This window comes from Ovis canadensis, chromosome 1, assembly GCF_042477335.2.
Source record: "Ovis canadensis isolate MfBH-ARS-UI-01 breed Bighorn chromosome 1, ARS-UI_OviCan_v2, whole genome shotgun sequence".
NCBI classification, from domain to species: domain Eukaryota; kingdom Metazoa; phylum Chordata; class Mammalia; order Artiodactyla; family Bovidae; genus Ovis; species Ovis canadensis.
The window spans coordinates 56164426-56177529 of NC_091245.1; positions in this window are offsets into that span (position 1 = coordinate 56164426).

Below are 13104 nucleotides of genomic sequence, written 5' to 3' on the forward strand. Positions count from 1 at the left end.
ACACAGACACACACAGACACACACACACACATTCTTATACATAGATTACATAGTAGGTGAACATTACTCAAATCAGCAGAGTTTTGTCAGCACAGGTCCTGGAAATTCAATTTAAATACCATAAAAAAAGTAACTTACTGGTCTGGGTAACCTAGAAATCAGGCGTAGATCTAGATTCATGCACATTAAAACCCAGGGCTCTAGTAAGGTTATCAGGCCTTTATCTTCACCCCTCAGCTCTGCTTCTTGCTGTGTGTCATTTTAATTTTTTTCTACTCATGATGAGCTTTTCACATGTGGTTTTTAAGGAGGCTTGTGGAGGGACCAGTTATCCCTGTTTCCAGTATAATAGCACTAAAGGAGGTAATTGAAAAGTGAAAGTGTTAGTCACCCAGTCTTTTCTGACTCTGTGATCCAGTGGAACCCACCAGGCTCCTCTGTTCATGGAATTCTCTAGGCAAGAATACTGGAGTGGGTTGCCATTTCCTATGCCAGAAAATCTCCTCAACCCAAGGACTGAACCCACAGCTCCCATATTGCATGCAGAGTCTTTATCATCATAGCCACCAGGGAAGCCCCATAGATATTATCTCTCTAATGTTTGTCCTCAGAAAACACTGACTGGTCCAGCAAGCCATGCAGTTCTCAGGAATGATTTGCAAAGCTGGGTTTTATGATTAGCTTGGTTTTTGGATTAGCTTGGAAGATCATGTCCCTTTCCTCTCTGACTCCCCAACTTTCAGTGGCCTAGGTGTGTTTGGCACCCTATGTAATATCACTGCAAGAATACAGGTATTGAAGGAAGAATTCTCAGATGGAAAGTGTTGTTGGACATTCAATATATGACTACAATTATGACCTAACAGTGGAGATTATGTTTCCTAGATTGGAAACAATGAGGTAAGCAGTATACATCCTGACAAGGAATGCCATCTGAATAAAATTTATTTTTGCCTTGGGATAATTTTTAATACTTTAACCTACAAAGATGGTTGAAACCAATCTACCTCACATGCTTTCTTCAATATTATCTTAACCACTTTCTGATCAAGAGGTGAGGTCTAACTCCTCCGTCTGTCCCTAAATCTGGATTGTGACTAATAAGAAATGGCAGAAGTGATGCTGCAGGGCTTCTGAAGCCAGGTTAAAAGCAGTATTGTGTTTCTGCCATGGTCTCTTGGAATACTGTGCTTGGGATGATCCCTCTTAAAGCCCAGGAGACACACTGACTTGGCTGTGTGTAGATGTTCTTACCAGCAGTTCTAGCTAAGCTCAGCCTTTGAGTCACCCCAGCCCAGGAACCAGACATGCCAGTAAATTAACTGTCTTGGAAGTATATTCTACAGCTCCAGCTGTTTCAGTTCCCAGACACTTGTATCACTCACAGAGGAGGCTGTAGACATACAGGAGGAAAGACAAGCCACACCACTATGTCCTGGTAGAATTTCTGACTCCCCAAATTAGATGGCACAATAAAGAAAAAAAATCAGGTGTTATGACCACTACTAAATTTGGTTGGTTTGTAATGAAGCCATAAACAACTAGAGCATAATCCATGCTCTCAGTGCTCAGCATGGGTTTTAGAAGAGGACAGAGAACATATTTTTTCCCTGACATGATCACTCCAGATGAAAAACGTATTCTGAAAATAAGATTGTCAGAGAGGGATTTGACTGATAGTGTAAAGACAATCAAATACATTATTTAAAAGAGGTGCATTTTGAGATCTTGAAGTTGATGAAAGATATTAATTAAGGAAGAGAAGTATGAAATAAAATCCAGGGATAGAGAGTTTAGTGATCAGCACCTACTTGGGATAATAAGAAATTGACGATTGGAATATATAGGAGGAAGTCGAGATGAATTTCAAAGCAGGATAATTTGTTGGGGTCTTGAATGGTCTGCAAAGTCTAGATTTAGATAAAGACTAATAAGAGGGTGTTAAAATGTATTCTATTTGAAAATTTTGTGCCCCAAATGGTAAATTTGTTGTCATGATCATGTTTCAGATGAAAGCATGAGTAACAATCGCATGATGCAGTGACCAGAGAGTCTGGCAGAAAACATGGAAACATGCAGAAATGGCGGAAAATAAATAGCAGAATTGTGTGACCAATTATAATTGGGGGTTAAGTATAAATCCTTGCTTCCTATAAATGACTAATCCCCCAAATAATTCCAAAAAATGACTATAGTTTGTAGTGAGAGACAGTGGAGAAAAGAAGTTTATTTTGAGAGATTTTCAAGTGTTACTCATTAGTATAGAGATGTAGTTTTCAAAAATAACAGTGGAAAAAATCTGTTTTCATGTGGCATATTTGTGATCTAAGAATTTTCACATTAGTCTTGTCAATCATAGGTCTTAAACCAGACTAACAGAACATGTTGTACCTGCTGTGTGTACTTGTGGTTTAATACTCAAAATCTCAGTCAGTAACTGTGGGATTTAGAGCAAGTAACATTCCTAGAACTTACTTCTAACATTGGGAAACTATTATTTGACTTTGAGTTTGTGGAAGAATCAGATGAATAAATATATGTGGAAATGATTTTGTACACTATCAAATTGTACACACGTTCTTGAAATGAAACTAGAGTAGGCTGCTACTGCTGCTGCTAAGTCGCTTCAGTTGTGTCCAACTCTGTGCGACTCCATAGATGGCAGCCCATCAGGCTCCCCCATCCCTGGGATTCTCCAGGCAAGAACACTGGAGTGGGTTGCCATTTCCTTCTCCAACGCATGAAAGTGAAAAGTGAAAGTGAAGTCTCTCAGTCGTGTCCGACTCTCAGCGACCCCATGGACTACAGCCCACCAGGCTCCTCCTTCCATGGGATTTTCCAGCCAAGAGTAATGGAGTGGGGTGCCAGAATGTTACAATTGTAGCAAAGGAGTACGTTATAGGGTAAAGCCCCTGAGAGGTATATACACACTGGGCTGGTGTCTTGGATTCTGTGTGCAATGTGTAATGCGCTCAGTTGCTCAGTCATGTCCTACTCTTTGCGGCCCCATAGACTGTAACCCACCCAGGACCCTCTGTCCATTAAATTTTCCAGGCAAAAATTCTGGAGTGGAGTTGCATTTTCGACTTCAGGGGATCTTCCCAACCTAAGGATTGAACCCCGGGTCTCTTGCATTTCCTACATTGGAAGATGGTTTTTTTTTGTTTGTTTGTTTGTTTTTTACCATAGCACCACTTGGGAAACCTTTGGATTCTATATAGGGCTACAAAAGGAATAGTTCAACCCAGACTGAAGATTGGGGAACACAATTGGATACTGGGTCAGAATAGACTCATACTATAGGGCAAGGTGTCAGAAATGGGTGTGGAGGTGAGTCTGAAGGTGAGAAATGAGAAATCAATGAGATGAATCAGAGAAACATGTTTAAATAGTCCAGGAAGTCAGAAAAATATCAAAGGGCATCCGTAGGAGGGACAGAGACATTGGTATAATCAGTTTTCTCTGTTGATGGTTCTCTTAATGTGGGGCTTCTTCCACAAGGGTTTAATGAGGGATTCTCACATAGGATTACTTGATAAGGACTGCATCCTCTTCATTCTTTCAGTTCTCAGAATTGCTATACCTAATACTTCAGCTTAGACAATTCCTATTCATGTCTCAAGCTAGACTTTGAAAGCTAAGAAATATAGGAACTGTTGTCCTAGCTGGATCAGACTCCTCATCATTGATAGTGCTCTCCAAATACAAGGGCAGGTGACACTAAAAGCACCCATAATATAGAGCCTTTATTTTGTATCTGGACTCCCAAAAGCCCCTCCTATAATTTCCCATTTCCCTTTTGAAATTCTGTTGCCTCAGAAATTGTTCTACCACCTTGCCCATCTTCTTTGATTGTTCATTCTATTAGCTTGGATCTTCATTTTTTTCCTGACCTTAGAAAACATCCAGCATCTTTTGATTCCATGCCCCAGAGCCACAAGCCACTCTTGCTCTACTCTAGCATTTTAATTTAGTGTTTGTTGTCAGGGTCAAAACCTTAAAGAGATTGGTCAGACAGGGCAATTACATATTCTGTTAGGTAGATGTTAATGTGGTCAGTTTTATTTCAGGTCAAACATTGAGGTTATCTTAGGTTCTCAGAAGTTATTTGAGTGATGGTGCAGAAATTTATCAGCACCAAGTAATGCTGTGTATTGGAAAGTAAACATTTCATTGTGGGTACAGCATGTAAATTAAAAAATGCGAAGCATGTCTTTTCCACTTGCAAATATATTTTCACTTTCTGATATGAGAATTTAATTATATTTCAAGGTGAATTTTTAAACATATTAAATGTTTAAAAGACTATTTTCTATTTTCAAAGAAAATTTTTTGATTTACAGAAAAATTGTGAAGATAGTACAGAGTTCCTAAATACCCAAAGCCAATACATTTGCCACAATCAGTGAACAAACACTGATGCAATTTTATTATATAAAGTTTGTAATTCAGCTTCCTTAGTTTTTATTTAATATCCTTTTTCTATTCCAGAATTCCATTGAGGGCACCATAATTCTATTTATTTATGGTCTCCTTAGCTCCAGTGACTATGTCAATAGATCAGATTTTCCATCTTTTTGATGACTTTTTGACAGTTTTGAGGAATTTCTGTGGAACGTCTTTCACTTGGGATGTGACTATGTTCTATGTTTTCCTCATTATTAGATTGGGACTATGGGCCTCCCCTGTGGCTCAGCTGGTAAAGATCCACCTGCAATGAGGAAGACCTGAGTTTGATCCCTGGGTTGAGAAGATCCCCTGGAGAAGGGAAAGGCTACCCACTCCAGTATTCTTGCCTGGAGAATTCCATGGACTGTATAGTCCATGGGGTTGCAAGGAGTCGGACACAACTGAGCAACTTTCACTTTCACTTTTTCATGGACTTTGGAAAGGAGGATCACAGAACAAAATTGACATTCTTATTCTATCAAGACATAAGCCACACCTGGCAGCATGCTTATCACTTCAGAAGTTGGTCTAGATCATCTGACTGAGGTAGTGCTTGTCAGTTTTCTCCAGAGTTACTCACTTTTTCCTCTTTTCTATAGTGTACTCTTTGGAAAGTGGTCACATAGCTACCATCCATAATTAAGTAGGGGAAATAAGGTGCACATTCTTAAGTGATGATATTCACATGCATTGTTATTTTGTGGAAGATTGGCTTACTCTCCTCCACTTATTTATTTATTTATATCCATCTTGACCCATGGATATTTATTTTATACTTTGGGCTATAACTCAATACTTTAAGTATTGATTTAATAAAGTTCATTTCAAAAGAAAGTTATAAAGTTTAATGGAAAACACAGAGTTCCCACATACCCTCTGCCCTGACACATGCACATTCTTTCCCATGACCAACATCACCCCCCAGAGAGATACATGCGTTACAATGAACCTACACTTGTGTATGGTTGTCTCTCAAAGTCCATTCTTTACATCATGGTTCACTTTGGGTGCTGTACATTCTCTAGGTTTTTTTAAACGCTTTATTTATTTATTGACTTGACCACATGGAGTGTAGGATCCTAATTCCCTGACCAGGGATCCCTGTAGTGGAAGCTTAGAGTCCTAACCACTGGGACCACCAGGAAAGTCCCCATTTTCTTAAGTTTTTATAAATGTATTACAAAATATCTGCACTATTATGGCACCATATGAATAGTATTACTGTCCTAAAAATTCTCTCTGTTCTGCATATTCGTCCCTTCTTCCAGCTAACCCCTGGCAACCACTGATCTTCTCACTGCCTCCATAGTTTTGCCTTTTCCATAATGTGCTATAGTTGGAATCAAACTGTATGTAGTCTGATCAGATTGGTTTCTTTCATTTAGTAATAAGCATTTAAATTTCTTTCATGTATTTTCCTGACCAGATAGCTCATTTCTCTTTAGTACTGAATAATACTTCACTGTCTGTATGTACCAAAGTTTAGTTATCCAACCACCTACTGAAGGATATCTTGGTTGTTTACAAGTTTTAGCAATTATGGATAAAAATGGTATAAATACCTGTGTGCAACTGTGTTTTGTAGACATAAGCTTTCATCTTCGTTAGGTAAATACTAAGCAGTGTGATTGTAGTATTGTTTGGTAAGATTATGTTTAGCTTTGTAAAAAACTACCAAACTGTCATCCAAAGTGGATGTGCTATTTTACATTCTGACCAGCAAAGAATGAGGGCCCTCCATATCCTCACCAGCATTTTGTGTTGTCAGTCTTCTGGATCTGCACAGTCTTCATAGTGGTATCTTATTATTTTAATTTGCATTTTCCTAATGCCATATGGTATGGAGCTTCTTTTCATATGCTTTTTTGTCATATGCATATCTTTTGATGATGAATCTGTTAGGTCTTTTCTCTATCTTCAATCAAATTGTTCATTTTCTTATTGTTGAGTTTTAAGAGTTCTATATATATTCTTTAGAAAAGTCTTTTATCAGATGTGTCTTGCAAATATTTTCCCTAAGTCTGTACATTGTATTTTTAGTCTCTTAATACTGCCTTTTTCAGAGCAGAAATTTTTAAATTTTAATAAAGTCTAGCTTACCAATTATTTCTTTCATGAATTATGCTTTTGGTATTACCTAAAAAGCCACTGGTAAACCAAAGGTCAACTCGCATTTCTCCCTTGTTGTCTTCTAGGACTTTCATGGTTTAACACTTTACATTTACATAGCTCTAGTTTGAATTTTTGTGAGGGGTAAAGGTCTGCATGTGGATTCATTTTTTTTTTTTTTGCATGTGGATATAGAGTTGTTCCAGGACCATTTTCTGAAAAGACTAATTTTCCTGCAGTGTATAGCCCTAGTGTGTGTGTTAGTCACTGAGTTGTGTCCAGTTTTTTGTGACCGTGTGGACTATAGCCTGCCAAGATTCTCTGTTCATGGAATTCTTCAGGCAAGGATATGGAGTGGGTTGCATTCCTTTCTCCAGGGGATCTTCTCAACCTAGGGAATGAACCTGGGTCTCCTGCATTGCAGGCAGATTCCTTACCAACTGAGCTACTAGGGAAGCCCAATCTCTTTGTCAAAGATTAGTTGTGTTCTAGCTTTGACTATTGGGAGTTTCTTTCCATTAACCCTTTTGGTATATTTCCATCACTTAAAAAAAAAATTGAGCACTTCTTTACTTTCTGGCACTACAAGATAGCCCAGGCTCATCTTGTATATCTCCTGCCCCATTCCTAGAATAGTCATTCCTTCAAGAAGCCCAGTTCCTTTCATTGGAGAATAATATTCAAAATCAAGATTTGAGTGTTAGATGTGCTCATTTTTTATCAGGTTATCATTTTAAATTCTCTCAGATGATAGAGCAATTAAATAGATGATGATCTACCAACTCATGTATATAAACATGCACAGCCCATGAACACATATACACACATTTCAATATGTGATCATCTCTATGTATATTAAAGAGTTCATACTGATAACACCAACTTTAATGCATTGCCTTATATATCATTCTAACCACCCCTGCTTGTTTAACTGAAAAATTTCACTCCAAAAGTGAGACATTTGGCTGAGAGCTTCCACCTTACTTTTACTTAATTGTTCAATTCCAGTATACATGTATAATGATTTCAGAATTATTAACCCATACACTCATAAGAAACAATTTTATCAGTTAGAATAGAGTGCAGATGTACATTTCTTTTTTTTTCCCCTTTAGTCCTATAGACTACTCATTTCCAGAGTTTCTTCACTTAGCATTCTTCACCCCGCCTTCTTTCAGTGAGGATGTATCTTACGTTTGCTGTACAGTTATATTCTTTTGCCACATTTCACGTTACATTCTGGAATCCCTCAACTTTCTAAGTGATTTTTAAAAAATTTGCATACTTTAGAATTTACTTTTTTGCTGTATCTTTCTATATTTTCTGACAAATGTGCAATATCATGTATCCACTATTACAGTATCATACAGGATAGTTTCACTGCACTAAAAAATCTATTGTATTGTAATATTTCCCCATGTATAGATCTATTTCCTTGCTTCTCCTGGGCAACCACTGATCTGTTTATTTTCTTTAAAATATTGAGTTTTTGAGAATGTCATATACATGAAATTATACCATATATAGTTTTTTTTACTGCTGCCTTCTTTCACTTAGTAATATTCATTTAAACTTCATCCATGTCTTTTCAGGCTTTATAGTGCATTACTTTTTTTTTTAATTTATTTTTACTTTTTTTTTTAAATTTTAAAATCTTTAATTCTTACATGCGTTCCCAAACATGAACCCCCCTCCCACGTCCCTCCCCATAACATCTCTCTGGGTCATCCCCATGCACCAGCCCCAAGCATGCTGTATGCTGCATCAGACATAGACTGGCGATTCGATTCTTACATGATAGTATACATGTTAGAATGCCATTCTCCCAAATCATCCCACCCTCTCCCTCTCCCTCTGAGTCCAAAAGTCCGTTATACACATCTGTGTCTTTTTTGCTGTCTTGCATACAGGGTCGTCATTGCCATCTTTCTAAATTCCATATATATGTGTTAGTATACTGTATTGGTGTTTTTCTTTCTGACTTACTTCACTTTTAATCACCAAATGGCATTTCATTTCATGTATATCCTGTTGTTTGTTTATTAATTCACCTATTGAAGGACATCTTGGTTGTTAACATTTTTAGTTTTTATGAATAAAGCTTCTATAATATGTACAGGTTTATGTAGACATTAATTTCCAAGTTAATATCTAGGCGCATGATTATTGCATCAAATGATGACAGTGTTGAGTTTCTAAGAAACTGCCAAGCTGTCTTCTGGAGTGGTGGCATTGCATTCCTACTAGCAGTGAATAAGTTTCTGTTGCCCTACGTTCTTGTCAGCAATGGATATTGTCATGTTGTTGCTGTTGTTTAGATTTCAGTCCTGCTGATCAGCCCGTGGCGCTATTTCATTGTTGATTTAATTTGTATTTCTCCAATGACAAAGGGTGTTGAGTATGTTTTCATATGCTTATTTGCCATATGTATATCTGCTTTGGTGAAGTGTCCAGATCTTTTGCCCTTTTTAAAATTTAGTTGTTTGGTTTTTACTGTTCACTTTTAGACTTCTTGTGTATTTTGGGTATAAATGCTTTAACAGATATGTGATTTGCAAATATTTTCCCCAGCATGTGACTTGTCATTATATTCTCTTGACAGTGTCATTGCAGAAGAGTTCTTAATTAAAAAAAAAGTGGAAGTTATCAATTTTTCTTTCATAAACTATACTTTTGTTATATCTAAACTCTAGGTTATATAGATTTTTTCCTATGTTTTCTTGCCAAAGGGCTATAATTTAGCATTTTATATTTATGTCTATGATCTTAGTTTTTTTTTTAATGTATGTGTATGACCTTTAGTCTCTATCCTTTTCATATTTTTTCACATGGACACATTTCTATTGAAATTATTGCTTTTTCTCCATTGCATTGTCTTGTGTTCTTGTTAAAAATCAGTTGCTATATTTATGTGTCTATGGGATTCCCTGGTGGCTCAGATGGTAAAGAATTTGACTGCAATGCAGGAGACCAGGGTTTGATCTCTGGGTCAGGAAGATCCGTGGAGAAGGGAATGGCAAGCCATTCCAATATTCTTGCCTGGAAAATTCCATGGACAGAAGCTCACCAGAGCCCTTGGTGTCCAGAGGTTTTATTGGCTTGATTATGTATTTCCTGCATAGCTGACCTTTAATCTCTAGCCTCCCTCCAAGACTGAACTAACACTTTAGCCTCCAGTTCCTTTGGAGGTCACAGCTAATGTGGTGTGGCCCAAATATCCCACCATAAATCATATGGTGAAGGTCATAGCCCCTAGGCCAGCAAAGACACTCCCATTGGGTCACACATCCCAGGGACCTTGAGACCACCTTCCAGGAGTTGAGAGCAAAGTTCAGACCTCTCTTTGGGTAAGGCTAATTCTTCATTACACATCACACAGGACATAAAATTATATGGATTTTAAAGATAAAACAGAATTTAAATATACATGGTAGTGACAATACTTATCAGATTTTTGAAGAACTTGAGGTCTTTCCTTTCCTATCAGAAAGAAGGTTGTAAATTATAATATGTTTAAGTAGTTTAAAACCAACATTTTAATAAAGAATATTAAAAGTGGTCAATTTTTATACTTAGATAATTGTTGTAGTTTTCTGTATTATTATATGTTAATCTTTATAGTATGCTGTCTGTCTTTAACAATGTAGGAACAAGAATGTTTTACATGTTCTTCCCTCAGGGACACATTCTTTCAATAAGGGAGGCAATTCTTTTAAATTTAGCTATCATCCCTTGCTTATAAATCAATATTTTTTTGTCTGGTTTTCAGTGATCAGGTTACTGTCTACAGATCTTTTCATTGGTTTCCATTAGCATACAATACTTTTGGAATGTCACCTCTTAAAAATGAGTTTAACTAAAGCCAAGATAACTTTCTTCATTTCAAACATGCTAGTACCTGTAGTGCCACCAGAAGGCAATTATTGCTCACTTTGAGATTTAGCTTATTAGAGGCAGAGTGCTAAAGGAAACAGGCTAATTTTTCGGTGGTGGTAATTTTCTCTTTAAAAATGAGAGATGTTCGCTGTGGCAAAGGTCTCGTAATGATGTGTGCAGTGTTCATGGGCTGTGTTGCTTGAGTGGTTTCAGAGAAAAACACTTTTTGAGTATCAGATTTTTCACCCTTTCCCTATTATCTTCAGCTTCCCCTTCTCGGTCTATCAGGTGATTGTGTCTGATTCAGTAGTCAGTAATACCCTCATTGCACTTGGAAGTGTTGCATACAAACCACCCATTAAAAGGGTAGACAGGGAAGATATCATTGAATGCTGTTTTCAGATTCGGTAGATGCTTTTTGAATTTTGTGTAGCTTCTGGAGAAGTACCCTTGCAAATTACTTTCCTTTAAAAAATGTCTTTAATTTCCTTTCTAATTCATAAATTCATTTTTACTTAAACACAACTTCATTACTTCTCTTTCTCTTTTGTAAACTATCATAGTGAATCAGAGACTCAAAAGTTCTTTAATGTCTTGGGTAGCACCCATTTTATTTTTGAATCTCATTTTGAAAAAGTTCCATGACTTGATCTGGGTGAGATGAAATGCAATCTTAGTGTACAATCTGTTTCAGGTCATATCTTTTTTGACTCAGGTTGTCATGGAAAGAGAAAATAGGACATAGGTTAAGTTTGGTCTCAGTAAATATATCAAACTTTTGAAATAGATTCCTTGTATATGTAAACTTCCTAATTTTTCTCATATTAAATATTTGTCTTCTTTCTAGTCAGAGAACTATGTAGAAATATTATTCTGCAAATGCCATCAACTGCCTAAAGCAGAGCCACAACTGGATATGATTATATAACCTTAAAATACTTGAATATGGATAAACAACAAGGTCCTACTGAATAGCACTGGGAACTGTATTCAATATCTTATGATAAACTGTAACAGAAAAGAATGCAAGAAGAAAATACATACGTGTATAGCTGAATCACTTTCCTGTACAGCAGAAATTAATACAACATTTTAAATCAACGATACTTTAATAAAAAATACTTGAATATGCATTCATTTACTTACTAAATATTAGTTAACTCATGTTAGTTTAGAAAATACTACATTGTAACTAGTCACACAATGATTAAATTTAGAATGATAATTGTGGCTAATAAAAAATAACATGTGCCATCTTGCAAAAAGAAAATATATTCATCTAATTTTTAGGATAATATATTTTTTGAGAACTAAATATTTTTAAGTATGTTCTAAACTTGAAACTGCTATGACAATTATCAAGTGAGTGAAAGAAATATATGTATAGGTTTCACACTGACTTTGGATTTTACACTTATAACCTTGAAATTTAGTATTACGATCAATGTATTTGTAAAGTTCATTTAGCTTGATATTTGTCTGTATATTGGCCAGGGAGAACTTTAATTCTCACTACACCACAGGTAAGGAGTTGTCTGGGCTCTCAATTACCCAATCATTTGTGACATTGCATAAATAATATATGCCATTGGTATGTTACTTAATAAAGGTACTGAGTCTTCTTTTGTTATTGCTTTCACAGAAAAACATGTGTTTATGGTCAGTCACTCCGTCATGTCCAACTCTCTGTAGCTGCTGAACTGTAGCTCTTTGTAGCTCTTCAGGCTCCTCTGTCCATGGAGTTTTCAAGGAAAGAATACTGGAGTGGTTTGTCATTTCCTCCGCCAGGGGATCTTCCTGACCCAGGTACCAAACCCACATCTCTTGCATCTCCTGTATGACTGAAAAAGCTGGTTTAGCCATTATGGAGAACAATGTGGATAGTCCTTAAAAAATTAGAAACAGAACTGCCATATGACCCAGCAATCCCACTGCTGGGCATACACACCAAGGAAACCAGAATTGAAAGAGACACATGTACCCCAATGTTCATCGCAGCACTGTTAATAGCCAGGAAGTGGAAGCAACCTAGATCAGCAACCATTCGTCAGCAGATGAATGGATAAGAAAGCTGTGGTACCTATACACAATGGAGTATTACTCAGCCATTAAAAAGAATACATCTGAATCAGTTCTAATGAGGTGGATGAAACTGGAGCCTATTATACAGAGTGAAATAAGCCAAAAAGGAAAATACTAATACAGTATACTAACACATATATATGGAATTTAGAAAGATGGTAATGATAACCCTGTATGCAAGACAGCAAAAGAGACACAGATGTATAGAACAGTCTTTTGGACTCTGCGGGAGAGGGCAAGGGTGGGATGATTTGGGAGAATGGCACTGAGACATATATATTACCATATGTGAAACAAATCACCAGTTCAGGTTCAATGCAGGATACAGGATGCTCAGGGCTGGTGCACTAGGATAACCCAGAGGGATGGGATGAGGAGGGAGGTGGGAGCGGGGTTCAGGATGGGGAATACATGTACAACTGTGGTGGATTCATATCAACATATAGCAAAACTAATACAATATTGTAAAGTAATTAGTCTCCAATTAAAATAAATAAATTTATAAAAAAAGACATTAAAAAATCCTTCAACATTTGGAAAAACCCCCACAAAACTATGGCATACAGTCCCATTAGTTCAGTTCAGTTC